Source organism: Rhopalosiphum padi, chromosome 4 (assembly GCF_020882245.1).
Source record: "Rhopalosiphum padi isolate XX-2018 chromosome 4, ASM2088224v1, whole genome shotgun sequence".
Taxonomy (NCBI): domain Eukaryota; kingdom Metazoa; phylum Arthropoda; class Insecta; order Hemiptera; family Aphididae; genus Rhopalosiphum; species Rhopalosiphum padi.
This window is the reverse complement of record NC_083600.1, coordinates 4,327,616-4,348,376: the sequence shown is the minus strand read 5'-3', so window position 1 is coordinate 4,348,376 and position 20,761 is coordinate 4,327,616. Positions and strand designations below refer to the sequence as shown.

General features: G+C 27.0%; 1 protein-coding gene across 1 annotated transcript in view; it reads right to left on the bottom strand.

Annotated features, from left to right (window-relative positions):
* Positions 1–20,761, bottom strand: part of LOC132929375 (uncharacterized) — a 208,479-nt gene that overhangs the window by 167,089 nt on the left and 20,629 nt on the right. The gene's annotated exons all lie outside the window — the stretch shown is intronic.

Genomic DNA, 20,761 nt, shown 5'->3' with positions numbered 1-20,761 from the left:
ATATACCTTTAAATAAATAAATAGAATAAATGATTGTTGATAAGCCCTAATTTTATATTAAATATATTTAAAATAAAAGTATAATAATATACTCTAAGTTAGAGATAGCTTTTACGCGTGAAACATTTAATGTTTGCCAATTTGCAAATTTAAATTAGTTTAAATGCAGCTTAGGCATTTTAATAGATAGAAACTTGTTTTTTTTAAACATTTTTGTTACCTTTTTTAACAAAAATTATTATGTTTCTAATTATTTTAAACGTTATCTTAGTTTCCCGACATTAATATATTAATTAAAACGATATAACAATACAAAATGTTTAAATTAAAAATAAACAATGAATATGCTGTTTATAAGACAATAAGAAAATATAAAAACAAAAAAAAATTTTAAACAATTATGGGTGAAATGCCGAACAATTATTTTCATCAGCCTGTAGATTACCTTTATAATAATAAACAGCAACTTGTCCAATTATTCAAATCTCTACAAGTTAGAAACTAGTTATCACGTAATAATTTACCATAATAATATTGAAATATTAATGATGCTGTATCATGGTTTTTATAAATTATCGTCATTTGTCACAACTTTAATAGTTAATTTGTTTTCAACATTCTAGAACATAATAGTTAATTAATTTAGAAAAATGCCAACACACCTATACACGACATCACAACATTATTGTTTTCTAAAATCTGAAGTATTTTAGAGTTATATTTTAATTTACAAATATTTTTGGCATTGATACAAAAGGAAGGAAAAATTGTTCGGAACAAGGTCGAAAACCAGCAATTCACCAAACGTTATCGCATCTCTTTTGTATTAATGACTTTTGACTAAATGCCAGCATGAAACCACACGGGACAAAATGTAATGGTAGCCTACGTGAATAGTTTTCATATTATTCCATCGTTATCTTTCCGTATTTATTTATTAATTTGAATTGCACTATCCATTCGTGTGGAAATTCTCGCCGGCGCAAATCATATGCATACACTCACACACAACCACACGTACACAGTATACATAATATTTATTATAAATTATAATAGATTGAGGCGAAACTACGGCGGAAATATTAACTTAAATATATTCTATTTATTATAATAGGTCAAATCCCATGTAAGTGATTTGAAATAATTAATAATTGAAGTACAATAAACTATATCAGTTAGTAATTGGACGAATGCCTATGTATCTTTGTTTTTGTTTATTGACCTATTGACCTTTGGTTTGTTCCAATAAAATTTCGTGGTAAGTTTTCGGAAGTAGTACCACGTATACTACAAAATAAATGTGTAGTTGACCCCGTTGAGAAATATTTACAAAATTGGTAGTTCACCAACAACACTTAAAATTAAATTGTACATTTAATCACTTGCTACACGAACGCCTACAGCAGTTAATTGATATCAAGTTGTATCACAATAATTTTGTGTGATTAATAAAATACTACGGAGTAGGTAAAACAGACAATACGAGTAAAGGTAACAGTTCGTTGATTCCCTCCGCGGAAACACCATCTTGTGTTTAATTATAAATTCGTTTAAATCAGTGCTCGCATGGGCACCTGGAGGGGGGGGCAAGACGGGGCATTTCAAATAGAATGTTGAACATTTCAACTTTTATTTTGATTTATAAACATTTCATCGATATTTTTACTTTAGTGTGTGGGGTTGGTATTTGATTTCATGTAATTCTAACACATTTTGTAGTTTACAAGGAATAAACTTTTTTTAATGTATTTTTTGGTGTTTTGATTTCATTATGCCCCTCCCTGATAAATTTCCTGCGGGCGCTCACGAGTGCTCGTATATATAATACGACAGTATGAATTCATAGATTTATCACATGTAATATAATTATTATAATCTGTAATTATTATTATTTACGTGATGATAAACATACGAATTTCAACGTTACTTTTTTAATAATAATTATTATCATTATTATATTATTTTGAACGGACGAAATAAAATAATGCGAGAAAAATATCGGGAGCAATGATAAAAAAAAAAATGAATGAATGTTTAGCCGGCAGCAGAATCCACACCCGGCGGTTTAGTCCGCGGATTCAGTATCATGGGCCAAAATTTATTATGGCCATCGTTCTAGTCGCGCATTGTCCCCCGTCCCGTGTTATACTCCACAACGGTCGTTTAACGATGTACAGACCATTAATTTTTTGTGTTACTATCCTCCACCCGCCCAACTCGCTATTTTTTTTTTTGCCCCTTCCGATTCGCGTATGCGTGTGCGTTTACGGTCTAGCGTGGTCTCGCGTGTACATATTATTGTATAGACAAATACATGATATATATATATATAAATTGTATACATTGTATATGTTTATATATTATTCGCTCTGTATGTTGTTTGTTAATAAAGCAACAACAATAAACAAAATAATAATCATCGATTATTGCCTCGAAAATTATTTGTTTTTCCTCTATTTTCTAACCCATTTATTTCTAAAGTCGTTAACGTTTTCAAATCGTTTATAAATCTTACAGACATCCGTCCGTTCCTTATCTCGTAAGTAATGTAGGTACGTCATTTACTATAATTTAATATATAAACAATGTAAATACACTTAGACTATCATAATATAGTACTAGTATTATTGAACACGAATATAAGGGATATGCGCGAGTAAAATCATGGGCGTAGGTAAATGGAGGAGGTTTTGGGTGTTCAAACACCCCCCGAAATTAAATAAAACAATTTTGAGCTTTTTGTGAATTTGTTCGAGAATATATTATTAACTTGCATATTATGTACTACGTATAATTTGTGGGAAACCACAACTTACATTGTATACTAGTTGTATTGTAATTGTTGGCAATAACATAACAAAATATAGGTCACTGTACTTAACTGTAAAATATAATCAATCGCGCAGAGTTATTTCTAACACCTTAATAAGAGGAGGTTCCGTTGAGTTTCGTGTACATAAAACGATACCGCAGCGGGTTGCAGCTAAACTGCTGCACGAGTTTCTCGACTCACGATTCGTATAAGTTATTTAGTAATAATTGTACACGCGTCTGTGAAATTGGCCGCGGAAACGGTGCCGTTTGCTGTTTTTCTGCGCACATAAATAGTATAAAGTATCGTTACAGTACCCTATACATGTGACCGTATACATATATTGTCGCAGACCATTGTTTCGCGCTATATATGTCTGTTTTCTCGTTTTATTGTTGCGGTGTTTTGCATAACTGAACGCGGGACCCGAATATTTTACGATCAACTCGATTCGTAGATGACGAAAAACGCCTTGAAAACGGTTCGAATATATCCATGTGAACACATCCTTAGAATTCGTCGCGGCCCGACCATGTACACTACATACATATATTTATTTATATATATGTGTGTGTGTGTGTGTGTGTGGGCGTATGTGTATAGTCCTATATAAATACGCCATATAATATACGTCTCGAACCCGTCGGAGGTGTAATGTATGAAAACGTTTTAACGTTTCGACTTTAGCAGGACGATACGAAATACATATTAAATATACTATTCCGTTCATCGAGTCGCCGTCTTTAACGATTCATCGAACGTCCGCTGTGTCCGAATTGTAAGCAATTTGCACGTGCGTTGTACACAAATAATACTGTATAAATGGGTATACTATTATTGTCGTATATATATATATATTGTGTGGCTTTATTTTACCAGTGCTCGATCGAATCTAATCAAATCACCAATTGCTTCAATTTAGGTTTCGTTTTGAATCTTATTATCTTTTCTTTTTAATCATTAAAAAATAAATAACCGTTAAGACTTGACATTTTTATCAAATATATGTAATGGAATTTAGTAGATTATAAAATATTTTGGGTTTTTTTTGTGCTATTTTTCATAGATATACGAAATTTTCTCCTCTTTAGTATTTTTTCTACTTGTACGTAATAATACCATTTTTTGTTTTTGAGTAAAAAAACGTTCCTCATAAGCTAAACTCGTCTAAAATCGTTAGTTCTCTAAAACCTTTTTAAAAAAAAAAAAAAAACACTATAACCTTTGATATTATATGTAGGTGTATCTCATACCCGCTTTGTAACTTTATCGAAACATAATTTATAATATACCGGAAAACATTGTTGAATTCTCAGAGACGAAGATATTTGGTTGAAGGTATTTCTTAGATGTATAGACGCGCAACGGTAACAAATTTTAAACTGTGTTCGTTGTTTTAGGCACGTTGTGTAAACTGTGCAGTATACGTATTAAAATTAACAACTTGTACATAATAAGCTTTGGAAATAACCTCTGTTTGGGTATCTCAAGACCACTCGACCTGGTTATTCAAAATGTTCAATTCATATGTTTTTATCCTTTGACGTGCGTATAACGTTATATTATGTATTCTTCCAACAAGCGGTTTATGCTTATACATATAGATATACGGACAGAGCATAATGAGTATATAAAGTAATATTATACGATAGTGTATTTCTTGTAAATAGATTTTCTTCTTCAAAATCGACAAAAAAACTAGCTATCGATGAAAAATGTATATTAAAAACAAAATAAATTCCGTCTGAATGCATAATGAGAGTGGTTTATTATTGTTATATTATTAAATCATCGACATACAAAAACATTTATTCCGATCGAAATTCGCTTAAAACCGTGCTGGGTTATATTACGTCCTTGATATCTTCAAAAATTCTCAAAATATTCTCAAATTTAAATAAGAGCGGTCATCTGACAAAACCAAAAATCTACCATGTATATATTTTGTACAACTTTGGTAAATAATTAAATCATTTCAACTTTTAACTCCAAAAATAGTAATTTTTAATTATTACCTATTCACGAAAAAAAACGATATGGCCAATATTATTGATTAACTAATATTTGATAAGCTAAGTTATTAGTAATGAATTTCTCATAGTTGTGTATAAATTAGTATCTGTACGTTGACTACATTGCAAATTTGATCTGTTATATGAGATAAAATTTAATTTATTTTGTTTCAATTGCAATAGAAACATGGCTAAAACAAAAATAATGTTAACTTATAATAATTCACATTGGCGCATATTTTACAATTATTAGTACATATTGGTGCATAGATATAATATTATATCCAATTTATTTGCACATTTGCATAATATTTATAACATTTTTAGTGCACGTAATTTCGGTCTCTACTTATAACTTTTGGAATTTTTACAAGGGAACTCTTGTATGCATTGAATACACACATATCCTAGCTCTTGTACAACAATATTTTTATCGCATCGATCGGAATCCACAAAAAAGTTTTAAATTTAGTAAAAGTATATATAAGTTATCAATACTTCATATTTTGTTTATTTTATTATTATAAATTATATAATGTTATACATTATACAGTCTAAATATTTTAAAATATTCGATACTGATTCTTTTGGTGACGGGACATATTATTCTGAAAGGTTTATTTCTGTATTATTTGCTTTTTACACGCACAAAATCAAAAATAATACTCGGTGTATTGTGAATTCCATGTTAAACTTTAATATTAAAGAGTATAGTATTATGATAATATGTAAAGGCATATAAAAATAAAACATGTTTCTGAGCATTTATTTTAATATTATACAAATATAAATAGCATGTAGTGGGGTCATTGTAATATCTATATCAGTTATATTGCATATATTATTATAAAAAATAACAATTTCCATCATACTAATTATTTATCAGTCGTTCATTATTTACCGTTTTTTTAACTAGCTTTCTCATACACAAAACATACATTCTTTTTGCAAAAGTATTGTTGTCGAGTTTTTTTTTATCAAATTGATATATTGTTATAACTAAAAATATTAATATAAATTTCTTTTTATACAAAAAAAAAAATGTAGTATTTCTATAAATAAATATACGATTGCGTCATGTGCTTGTTTACCATATATTTTTAACAAAACGCATCCATTTATTATTATTATAATACAACATCAAATATTTTCTTCAAAAACGTCTGTCTGTAAAATTCAGTCAAATCGCGGAAGATACTATGTTGTCTTTTTCACAGCTTTTGAACTGGGTCAGACATTATTAATGTAATTTTTCGTCTTAAAAACGTTCGTTCTGAATAAAACCATCATTTTGTATAATATTTCTTTTTTCTATTTGACAAACATGCTAAAATTTATCAAACATCGCTTCCATTAAAAACCAATTATGGTCGTTATTAAAATGTTTATATACAACAGCTTAAGTATTGTTATTATTAATAAAATATGACTATTAGAGCAAATTATTATTTCAAAAGAATTAAATATTTCGTTACTTATACATTTTTTTTAAGATTATTATATGCATATATAGGTGAGACAAATATTTAAAAAAAAATATCGTAATAAATAATAATTTAATATTTTCATGTTGTTTAATTGTTTTAAATGATTATCGAACCATCAGTATTATCGATTACGTAAAAAAAAAAAATAATAACAAACGTTAGCTTGTACAAGCTTTATTTTATGAATTTATAAAATAAGAAAAATTTATTTTTTCTAGTTAAAAAATAAAAAAAGTAATAATAAATATATTTTAATCATTTTTTTTTTTTTTATAATATTCATTTTGCACCTTGAGGCACGACAAACATGCATACAATTTATTTATATGTATACATCTCTGAGAAAAAATAATAATGAAACAATTATGAAAGAGAAACTACCCACTGATTACATTTTCAATTAATAAAAATGCTATATATACATAAATTAAAATACAGGATGATTCTAGGTAAATATTTTTTCGAATAGTCCTAATATGTATAGAAATAATTTTATTAGATGGGTAACAAGTTTTAAATCATTTAAAAAAAACATTGACTTGATTCTCAAATAGATTTTTAAAAATATTCACTATTTTCAAGTTATTTAAGGGTAATCAAATCCTTAGTAAAAAAAAATAGATTTTTCGTAAATAATATACGGCGAATATATAACTATACTTCTAATAATTAAAAATACTCGTATTTGAGAAATAAATCATCAAATATACACCCTGGTACCGTTACTCCCATTCAACTAACGATCAAGTACATCGATTAATCTATATCATTCTTTCACATTCGAAAAAATATCTATATATAATATGAATATTCTGTTCATAGTTTTTTAAGATGTCGATTAAGCATAATATTAATCACATCTGACATATTGTACATGATTTAAAAAACATATTACCCCTCTCTTACTTCCTATCTTTTAAATCATATATCGAAAATCGACGCAATAATCGACACAAATGGATGTTGAAATCACAACATTTCTCGCTGGAATCTGGAGTTATTCAAGAACTAATACTATCACCGGCTCTTCTATAATTTAATAACCACTACCAAAAAAACTTCTACTTTGTCTCAGTTTCCAACTATATCTTATTTTTTGACTCGATCCGTACACTATAATAATCGTAAAAAATAAATTCAATCATTACGATTAACATAGTACTTTTTTAAATAAAATATGTTTTTTAATACTTTATGTAGTACATTTTAATTCCATATTCTAAAGCTTACTATTTTTCTGAACATTTTAATATGTAAAAGTCAAGTTTTAAACCAGTTAATACCTAGTTAATTAACTGTGGTGGAGTGCAATGGAGTAGAGTGTCATAGGGCAGGTATATGTTACCTACGTTATCTTATAATACGTAAATTCACTATTTTGCCACTAATATAACTTTAGATACTTTTTCAAATTCGTTTAAAATTTTATTTATATACCTATATATTTTCTTCGTAACATAAAACTAAAAATATATTTATAGTTGAAAATGTATTCACATAATATTTTTTTAAGGTTAATTTTCAATGACTTCAAAGTTCGAATTGACTAATAAATATTGTCTTGAATAACTAATTTCAAAATATTAATTGGATTTATTTCGATAAATGAAATGAAACTATTGAAATAACATAAAGACTGTGTAAGTCGAATAAAGAAAGATGGTTTTACCAGACAAAAATAGAATAAAAGAATATAAAAAGGTTTTAACAAATCATAATTTTTTATTCGAAATTATTGTCCAATAGAGTAGAATAAAAAATATGAATAATCTTACAGAAAAGTTATGTTCTTTTATAACAAGATAAAGACACGAAAAAAATAATACTCAATTGTCATTATTTCAATACAAATGATAACTTTTTAAATGAGTAGGTGTAAAAAAATGATTGGATATAATACACACTGCCTTCCTTAAACTGAAATACAAATAAAAATAATATATCATACAAAATATACAAAGACCACCTCAAGTTAATTTTTAATGTTTATATTACAGAGATAGATTTTAATTAAATAGTTGATATTTTTAAAAAATATGTAATTAATTAACTAAAAAAGCCAAAAAAATGGAATAACAAATAAAAGAGTAGTAGGTAGCTTATAACTAGCTAAAAGTACATCACTTTTGAGTCTTTAAATGTTGAAATATTGATAAATTACTAAATAAAAGGATAGAATCCCTCTACTTCCTATAACATGAAAAATTGTAAGCAATTTTTAAATTAAATATTATTATAAACTACCACATGTTTAATCTTTAAAACCTAATCATTATAACAAATTACTATCAACGGATTAAGTACATATACCTAATATGAAGTATTGAATTTCTATACCCTCAAATATCTTACTTGTATTTAAAAACATATTTATATTTCGAGTAAATAAATCTAAAATGATAGATTATTATCAGGTAAATTAACACTTGTAAGTTGTAACATTTTTTTTTCTTAATATATATATCATGTTTAATATTCTAATAAAACTTTTTTTATTTTTGTATGCTATTCGACAATGACACAGTTTAAAGTGCATAGTATGGGATTAAAAACAATATAATATATGCATGCAATTAGGGTACGGATAGTATGTTGGATTGTTGCAACTTGTTGTAAACACAAAAACTGGGTTAAGAAAACATTTATGTAATATGTAACATAATAATTTATAATTAAGCCTTTGTCAGTAAGTTTTAGAAAACTAAAATAAATTATGTAGCAAAATAGAAAACACGTTTATGTTATCTCTTAAGAGAAGATACGATTGGACAAGAGGGGATTATTTAGCAGTGATCGCTTGATGCGGTCACTGTAAAACAAAACAGTACCAGGTGTTAACTTGTAAACATATTTTAACTTGTTATATTTTTGTTCGTATAGGAACTTACGTACGCGAATTTTTTCTTCAGCAAGAACTTACATAATATGTTCCTAACCGTTCACATGCTATGTTTCGTGTCAGAACTTAACAAACCACATGATCAGGTGAATTTTGGTTATGAATTTTTTTTCGACAAATAAGTTTTTATCACTAAGAAAAACTGTATGAAATCAATAAAACTAAAAATGTATACATTTCACAGCTATTATAACCACTCTGGTTATTTCAAAATCCTAAAGTCAACAGCCTGTAATATATTACACGAAACTGGACGGTAATTTCATTCAATAATAATGTGCGTTAAACAATATAATTCACGATTGATTGATAATATTATCGGTTATTATAATGTTAAAAAAATATTACAACTTATAATTTATAAGTCTTTTGCCAATAATAATAAATCATATTAATTTCATTACTAGTCATTCAGTACACTTACTCGTTGGTTATATTATTATGTTTCTCTGTGAGAAATTATTCAAAAAAATCAAAAAATATATATTGAAACAATTAACCCGTATACTGTAAATAAATAATATTCAAACAAAAAATACCAGAAACTCGTCAATGTGTTTGAATCATTTATTTCGTTAACAATGAAGCCGGATTCAGAGCCATACGCCGTATGTCGTGTCGTGTGCAATCTATCACATTCTGATTGACCGTTGTAATTATGGTATGATGCGCTGTAACCACGACCTACCGGGAAATTTGCAAAGTCGAGATGAGCTTAACTTTTGGACAAGGTATGACAGACCACGTAGCTATATAATGATCCCGGCTTGATATGGTAAGAACGCCGCGTGCAGTACATCAACCTCATACACAATATATATTATATTCATATTGTTATATATTATGTATACATATTATTATTGTTATTATGACGGGGTATAGTGTAACGGGAAAATCATTTTCCATCGGCAATGGTCGTATTTATCAGTTATTAGAGTGTCTAATAGATAGGAGAAATAAGTCTTCGGTCGGGACAGACCGCAAAAAAATAAATTTAATAATTTAATTTAAATTCATAGTGCGTCATGCATTTTACGGTACATGCGTCATAATACTCGATTAAATTATCGTGTACATTGTGCTCGGATTATACAGAAAACGCTATTGTTAAAAACGACGTCTTATTTTACGAAGAGACGTCTGATATTTTGCTCTACGGTCTCGATACGGTCTTATTGTACGGGCAAACGGCATTCATCCGATTACAGATTCTTTGGCAATGGTGATTCGTGCACTTGTATTTCTCTGTGAAATAAGTCCCGCATGAATACCGTATGATATACTAGGCGACGTTTTGTGTACGACGAAAGATAATAATAATATATATGTATACGAACGAAATGACATAACAACAACAACGATAATAATAATAATAATAATAAACAAATAGAAAAAATCTCGTTTATTTCCTCGCCGCGATCCAGTCACTTCTGGTCCATCGCGGTTTGCGGTGGTACCGGTTTTTGACGATTGTTTCATTATTCGATAACGACAATAATTATTGTGCGCCCTGTAAATATCGTATCACTGTTGTTTGTCGGGGCCTTATCTAGATACGCCGTTTGAAACGAAAAAGAAAATCGTTTCAGACATTAATGTATAATGCGAACTACTCGAAAAGCGAACGAGAAATCATTCGAAGACACGAAAGTCTCGGAAACGATTAAAAAAAGTTCGACTTTAAGTAGTAACCGTTATGCGTATATCAACATCGCGTATATACCTATATATAGAATGTCCTAGCCTTTTTTAAAAAAAAAACTAATTTTTTTACTTGATATTTATTTTACGCAACGTGAGCGGTAAACACCGTCCATCCTTCTGAAAAAGATTAATTTTACACGCTAAAAAATTCATGACAACTAGTGTGCGTGTGTACCTATGTATATGTGCGCGTGTAAGCGCTGCACGCGATAAATCGAGAACAGTCACTCGTCCGGTTTTCATAACTCCAAGGAATTTCTCACGCGACAAGTTTAGATTAGTTTTATCTTTGTACTTTTTAAAACCTCACTGTGCGGGGTGAAAAAAAAACCTACGCCGCCGAAAACATCTCCCTAACGTCTGACGAAATCAAAATACACCACACATACACACGCCCATGGGTATACACTGGTTATTCGTACGAATATTTTGGCTCCGTTTTGAAACGTTTACTCGTGAATCAAACCCTCTTTCTTTTTCACCGCCCACACGTTATACTATATATACAACGCGAGGGCTGGTAAAGTTTTCACTGCCAATATAATTTATTCCTCGGTGTCCGGCTTTAAATCACGACTAAGAGTTTCTACAGAGAGTTGTGTAAACGAAGAATATGCCGCGTACTGTTCTTTTTTAACATTAATAAAATAAACTTTATAATTCAATTGGATGGAAATGAAGATATTTGATAAAACACCACTCCGCTTGTTTCAAATTGAGTGTTCAGTAAGACAATGCGCGTATACTAAATCAGTAATTAAAATTTTTAATTATGAAAAAAATATTAAATAACGATTAATAATAATTTATCGTTCGCTCAATAATAGTACACTATTATACAGACATATAAAATTGTATGTTAAAAATATTTATTACAAGCTGTAAGTTATTATGACGTGTTATTGATGTACGTGACGTCTCAAATTTTCAAAAATTAGTCGTGTCTTAAAATGTCAAAATGTAGCGAACGAGCTTGCTGAAACTCATATTAGCATTACGATTACATAATATTAGGTATGATAAAGACATACGAACAAAACAAAGTTTTTAAGTATACTTTAATACGCTACTACTAATTCACCATTTGTTGATACTTAACGTATTGATAGAAATATTTTAAATCCATGATATATATTTTTTTTATTTTTTCCGAGGACATTTAATTTTTCATTCAATTTGTAAGTCTCCCGTTACATTTTAATGGACTATACATTTTAAACATTACATTTTTTAAACGTCCAATAGTTATTCAATTGCATTTTCTTGCTTAATGATGGGTTCAGATACGAAGAGACTTTTGAATAAGATAAATCGATTTTTTTTTTTTTATGTATATATATAAATATGTATTAATCTTAAACAATTCTTTAGTTTTTTTAATGTTCGTTGACCGTGCAACGTATAATAGAACTTTCCATTTGCTTAAATTATGAATTATAATTATCCACGATCACAATTGCATATAATTAAATTATAACTCCATTAGTGTTGTATAATTAACCACATTCGGACATGCCACGACAATCTGAAAGCATTTTTATCACTAGTTGAATAAAACTTATAATGAATATAATTTGTTTTTATTATTTAAAAATACCAATATATTTTGTTAAATATGAAATATTTTGTAATTTGAATTTTTAACTCATTTCCAATATTTACGGATTGGGTCCACTGCAGCTCGCAGAGATATAAGACGAATACAATTCAACTGGTATTAAAAAATAATGTATTTAATATTAAATAACCACAAATTGACTATCTTTTGACCTACAATGTAGCTTCGGAAAAAAAAAAACCAAAAATACAGAACCATCATTTTGTAGACCCTCAAGTACCAGCTCTTAGAAGAATACATCTAAAGTTGGTAATAATGGTTGCGCCACATCATTAAATATGTTTTCAACAGTTTGGAAAATTACATTTTGAAACTTTTCCACGTACTAATAGATACAACGTGGTCGAGAATACTTTTCTTTTTGAACTAGACCAATTATTACGTTTCTCGAGCATCGACCGTCAACGTCAACTCAGATCGACATATCGACTGCTGCAATTTCAGAGTGAAAACGAAAAACTATAACATTTTAAACAAGATTTTCTGACCCTTTTTGTTTCCGCCATTCGTCAATAACTTTTTTTCTAATTATTATTTTGGAAAATTATAACTTCATTTTAAAACCACGGTTAATAATTTAATTTATATGATATTTTTTGGTTTGCTTAAAGTTAATATTTTTATTTTTGTGATTCTTGTAAAAACAGTGTTACATAGCAATTTGTTATGGAAATATTCAAAGTTGAATATTACTGTAATATCCATTAAATGCTCAAATAGTTATGTAAATTGTAGGTACAACAAGAGACTGGTGGATGAGTAATATAATTTATTGTCGCCAAAAGAGTATAAACGAAGACAAATAATCCGAGACACTTTATAACGTATATACCAATATACGATAGGTATACTTATAATGTATAATGTATGACTAAAATATAAGATGGTTACAAACACTGCACGATTTCTCAAAATATTTGGTTGATGTTTTTTATACATTGTAACCTTCGAGTACCGAATTTCTTTTCATAAATCGATTTTTTTTTAAACCAAATAATTGTAGGTATGTAGGGTTGTCATTATTTTTATATTTACTAAAAAGTTTTTAAAGGATGGTGGAACTCTCGAAGATGTTTGGTTTTGACTTAAGGTGCATTTATTATAATTATATGCCAAAACATTTCGTATGGGACTTGGTACGTGATACTATCCGCTAAGGATTTTCCGTAAGTTTGCCGACGAACCTAATTATTTCACCATGCCAATATGTATGCTCGTCTATACTTGAGATTACGTGACGATAATACCGAGCCTATAATCTTTATATATTATTTTTATCTTTGATAATAACAAAGGATCATATTATAATATATTAGTATATTTCTAATTTGTACATTTTTAGACTACCCCAAACGATATTTAACGAAAATTATCGTACAAAAATATTACAATACCTATTATAACAATCGGCGAGATAAAATAATATTTAGTTTTTAGTTGTCAAATTGATATTTCAAACAAAAAAATATATTTTTGCATAAGAAAATTAGATCTACTAAAGAGTGATCATTTACACGGCTTAATACAACTGGAGTGATAATAATAATAAACATTCTCATTATTTTTTTCGTCCTTTTACAAAATATAATACATTAACGCGACCAAAATTATGTCCTGGTTAAATAATTTTACTGTACAACTTTTATGAAACCGCAAAATCGCTCGGCGCAGCAAAATTGATATTAGAGCTGGCATTTTATTTTCGTTTTTATCGATATCTCGTTATTTTTTTATGTCAAATACGTAGAATAAACTTTTTTAGTCGGAAAAAACTAATTAATAATAATTGGTTACTGCGATGTACACGAAATAAAAAAAGATTAAATAAATTATCAGATATCAACGATTCAATTGTTTTGATGGAATATTTTTCAATAATAAATCTAAACATTTTGGTTGTTCAAATGATCATTTGTTGTTAAAAACCCTCTTGAAATATTTCTGTAGACGTACAATGTACGTATGTACTATTGTACTTGCATAATGGTTTATCGTATTTAGTATAATTTGCCCGTAATAAACAATGACATCGGAATTTGTTATTTTCGTTGGACCGATATAAAATGCCATAGAATACTATACCTACGCGTGTTCATAATGCATTCGTTACAATAAGCTGTTCTCTCGTAATTGTATTTTACATTTCATACAATTAACGATAGCAATTACGCGTTACACCGTTAGTCATTTATTTGATCAAACTTCTGATTACGCGTAAGAGTTGTTATTACTTGTCACGTTTTAATATTGCGTTTTTATTAAAAAAAAATCGGTGTATTATAATACTCTTTGAGAATTTTGTCAATTTTCGTTCTTGATTTTCAAATTGTTCGTTTGAAAATAATAAATATTTTTTTTTAATTTTAATGCTTCGTATTTTATTATATTAAATTTTTATCATCATGGTTCGTAAAAATATTTATTATTATAATTATTGTTTGATTGATGGTTTATAATCAAACAGAAAATATTGTTAATCTAAAATTCAATTAATTGAATGTACTTTAAAGAACACATATTTAATATTTAAATAAATCAAAACGTATTACACATTATTAGACAAGGATAATTGAACGGAAACACGATTATTTTGCAATCTGTTTTAAATTATTTCGCTTAAAACATTTGAATCATTTAATACATATTTACTATAAATAGTAATAACAAAATTCACCGATTGAAAATATCAAAATACTTACCTTTTTCTACTTTTTGTTCAAAAACCAAACAATTCTCCACTTTGAAGTGTATAAAGAGGTGAAAAATACATTAAAAAAATGGATAGTAAACAATAAATATGACTTGGACGGTAAATTAAAAATATATTAGTTTTTATACCTATTTTGTGTTTACCACAACTACATTTGTTTTGTAACAGAACTTGATCGAGCAGTCAGTTATTTGGATTAATATAGTGCATTATATTATGAATTTACTAGAAAAAGTATCGTGATAAACATATATTTAAAAAGTATACATCACTTGTCTAATTTAAAATCAATGACAAATAATTGTATTTGAATAAGAATCTACTGGTATTTTTAAACCCTTCAACAAGTATTATTTTATATTTTTGTTGCATAATCACAAATTTAATTGAAATATAAATATAGTATTATAAGTATTTTGACTGCGTGTTACATGCAAAAGTCTAAATGGAATTTTATTTTTAAACTTCTCATTTTATGGTCAGCAAAATAACACAAATAAAGGTTGAATAAAATAAAAAAAAGCATTGAGCGAATCGTGATTTAGAAATCAAATCAAACATCTTATGTAATATATTGTTGATCGGAAAAGTCAATACGGTAGCCGAGAGTAGATAACCGTGGTATATAGTAAACGAACAACAACGAATAGCATTCCGATCCTGTTGTCAATCATATACAATCCAATAGTACACAGGATGATTTCCCAAACTGGCTTTGCCTCTCCCTTTACCCTAAAATAAAGTATATTTTATTGAAATTTCTATTTTTTTTTACATTTTTTAGTACACTTTAAACCCATATTTTTAGATACTTGGATATTTTATATCATCGAAAAGAGTATTCAGTAGTGATAAAAATAATTGTTTAAATACTTCTGTTATTCCTGTAAATTATTAAGCAGATGATTTGTTTAAAAATGCTGATGCATCTAAATCAAAATTCAAACGAGTAGTTTTTTTGAGTTACTAAACTATTTATGTACTAAACATATTAATACTTAAAAGGGGTTTGACACCAAATATAAAATAAAAGTAGAACTTATTTATTTTATTACTTATTATACTTGGACAATTTTTACAAATTATAAAATATTAATGTTTATTCATGATATTAATTAATATAATCTTTAAATCACTATAAGGATAATAAATATATAAATAAGGATATTATAGGACCTATAAATCTTTAATTTATGTATAATTTATACCATTGTCCTTTTTGACCTTTTTACATAAAATATATAGTACATAACGTGCAATAATACAGAAACTAATCTTTTGAATTTCAATTAATATACACAAATACAAAAAAAAATCGGATTAAAAATTTACAATAAAAATATGGTTTTTGTTTAAAAAAAGAATTTTATATCAATACAATGAACCAACGAATTATTTGCTAGTCACTAATTATTAAAATCATTTCGACTGATTTAAGACGTTCCACAACATATCTATATATACAAATAAAACATTAAATCAATACATGTAAATAATAATGTTTGTAAACAGATTTTTAACTTACAATCCATCAAAAATATAGTATACTCGTATATTAATTTTAAATCGTTTTACTCTTCGTTATTAAATAATAAATACAATGAATTAATGCTCGATGAAATAAATTCGAGATTGGTAAAAGACAAACAGCGTGCATAAAATATAATATTCTGTTATATAAATACAAAAATACTCTGGCATAACAAGACGTGAAGTCTTGGGTAAGGTGTTGCTTTAGGTTGGGTTAAACCAAATTAACATATAGATTAGCTTATTTTCTGGGCCTCGGAGTATGCTAAGAACCAAAACGCAACACCCTCTGACAACCGATGAGCATAGACGCTGAGTACGTGGTTTCTCCAGTGTTTGAGCACACATTTAAATCGTACGTTTGCTTTTCAAAAATATAATGTACTTCATTTTTTGAAAACCAGAAGCCAATCACTACGCGTGTGCCGATAATAGATTAAAGGTTATAAAATCCAATAGGTCTATGAAATATAATAAAATTGTATTTTGAATACAACTTTGCTTGTGAGAATAAATATGTTTATAAACATAAATCAAACAGCGTATAAGTCATGAAATATCACAACATTTATATCATTATTCGAAATGTGTTATATTCTTTATAAAGAAAAATTAAAATAATAAATTAACTATTTATGCTCACATAATATGATTAACATATCTCACTATTAATAAATAATTTTTATACCATAAATTGTCTAATTCAAATCTATTGGATATTAGTATATTACGTTTTATCGTTATGATTATTGTTATTTGTGAATTGTACACAATAAAATTACTTTTAATCAAAATTCTCAATATAAACTTATATTCTATTCCATTTAAACATTATTCATGATAAAAGGGCTTTACACTTGAAAATTTCATATAAAACACTGAAACATTAACATAGGTACAAATTTGATAAATAACGTTAGATGTATATAACTTAAAAGTATAACAAAATATTAATACACAAAAGAACATTCAACATATTATTATTATGTAATATTATATTACATAATGTGCCAAATTCAGTAGTGTACTTTATTATATTGCAATATTACATATAATTTATATGATGACTGATGAATAAATCACACGGTAAGGTAAAAAAAAAAAAATATAAACTACCATAACGCAATATTATAAAGCACATAGCATGACAATAACTCCGTATAATATAAATAAATAATACTAGGAAATAAATACATAGCGAATATTATCTGGAAGATTTGACAGTTTTACATTGAAATGATTTTAAAATATAATGTCATCTCTACCAGATACACACTGTGTATATGAAGGGCGAAAATCCATAATATACTATTGTCAAGATAATGATTTTTCAGGAGAAACGATTTTCTGTATCTCTTCTTCTATAACCAATGTAAGTTAATTGAAGCCCAATAAATGCAATGTAAAATGAGTTTTAGTGATTTAAAAAAATATGTATATTAATTTTTTAAATATATACATATAGCTTATTCTTTGGCATTTTAAAATTTACAATGATCTAAAACGTACTATTTCTATTAATTTAGTCCTTTTTGGATTACTTAGTTTATTTCCTTATACCTACAACACAGGCAATACAATATTTTGGCGTAACATAAAATAAACTACGTTTTTAAAAAAAATTACGGAAAAAATTCGATTTAGTACAGTTATTGATTGGTGCCTGTTCTTTTTACACGGACAATAGTACTTTTGGCATAAAATTCAAAAAAGTACGTTTTGATTATTCTTAATACCATTTTTATGTGTAAAAAAGGTTAAGTTATTTTTTAATCATTTATACTATGTATACAAATGATTTGTTTTGATTAATCATTTATTTTAAAAAACGGATTTGACCGGTTAACAGTACGTTTTAATATATTCTAACAATGTCGATCAATTTCTCGAAGTTCTATTCCATAAAAATCGATATCAAATTGATTTTATAAATATTTTTAAAGGTAAGTTTTGGATTTTTACCCTTGTTATTTATTATGTAAATTTATATCTATAGTCTATACGTATATGTAAAGTTAACACTTAATATTTCTATTATATTTTAAACTATAAATTATTTTTATTTCACATTCAATTCAATATAAGTATTTTCAATGACACATAAGTCGATCTCAATATTACATTTTACAAATTTAAATTTAATATACCCTTTTTTACTTTTTAACCATAAATTAAACTAATTTTATTGTTAGAGATACGTTATACATTTATTTTAATCGAAGCTTACACATGCTGGTCTCAAAAAACACATTATAACGTAGTACGTACACTAAAGCATTGTTGAAATTATAATAATATGAATATTGATTAATCGTTCATATGACAGTGAAGTTTGTGTATTTCCTATAGAACTGTATATTTTTCATTCAAAATTTCTTAACAAAAGCTTTTATAAAGTTTTAACATTAAAAACTAGATTATCTACTTTTTGAGGGTTTCTTTGTGTAATTTACATTTTCTACCAGTACTTGCGGATAATTAATTTAGCAATATAATTTACAACTTGTTATTAAAAATGCTATTTAAAAATTATAATTTTACCAATAATAATAATGAATTTTTTTTAATGGGCACTAAAGTAAATTGTAACTGTCTGGTGTGTGTCACTCGTCACGCTTCGCTCACCTTGGTGGAAACATAGAGTTAAATTTAAACCATGCCGCCAACATTTCTTATAACAATTTACTATGGTTTTTAATCATTTTTATTAACGTTTTGAGAAAATAATTGAGAAAATTGAACACAACTCCTTCGAATAACGTACTAATTATAAATGATATTCATAAAACATAAATCTTTTGAAACTATTTTCCAACCCAAAAGTGACTACAAAAATTTAACACACGTCGATATCTAACCAATATGAGCATTGAATTACGAAAAATATTTTAAAAATACCTTGAACGTGTATATTATATTCTTTTTACTTAGGTACATAAGAAATAAGAAATAATATGTTGTATTCAAATTATATTAATCTATAAAAAAAATGATTAGTTTAATCTTAAATTCCTATCAATAATACGTATTTTAATATAACAATTTATTAAAAAAAAAATTATAATATAATAGCTTACTTGCAGACCCAATCACAGATTTTCCATATATAAATTATAAATTTAGTTAAATTCGTTTAAAACAATAATCATGATACTATTTAATTATTTCTAAGCATAATTAAAACGTAACAGATATCCCGTTTTTAATTGCGCCAGACCCTGTGACTTTAAAAATAATGAAAATAATTTTTTAAATAATAAAATCTGATTATACATATCACACCTATAATAGAGTAGGTAGACTGTAATTGTTTTTCTATGTAAACTAACAAAGAAGAATGGATAAACGTTATGTCAGACATTATAAATAAATATTATATAATATGTATTTAGTATTTATCCGTACATAAATATTAGGATATTAAAATAGCATCAATAAATGTGTACGTAAATTGACAATTCTAATGTTTACTTTATGAAATAAATTGATCATACAAATTATAAAATATAATGGTTACATTAAACATTTTGGGAAATGCTGACGGACAGAAAAGTATTTTTAGTTGTTGACCTATAAAATATAGAACTTCCACTGTTCATGAAAATTCAATAATTCATCCGTCACTAGCAGAGATTGAAATGTTAGACATACATCTGATTTATTTGAGTTTGTGCAAATTTCCATCACGTAACGTTAAAAACTATTATATTATTTCGTCGACACATTGGACTTGTTTGTGTATGACATAAATAGCGTAATACAACAGGACAATCATTTTTGAAAAAAAAAAATGTTTTTTTTTCAAGTTGAAAATTAACTTAACAAATAATATAATTATTATAACATAATTTATTTTATTACTTCATTATGAGTAGATTTGGTAAAGTTTTATACAGTAACAGTGCGTATAAAATTCTGTATTTTCCACTCATTTTTAATATCTGCATAATGTCTTAACAGCTTTTTTGAAAAATACGTTTTCGCGATTA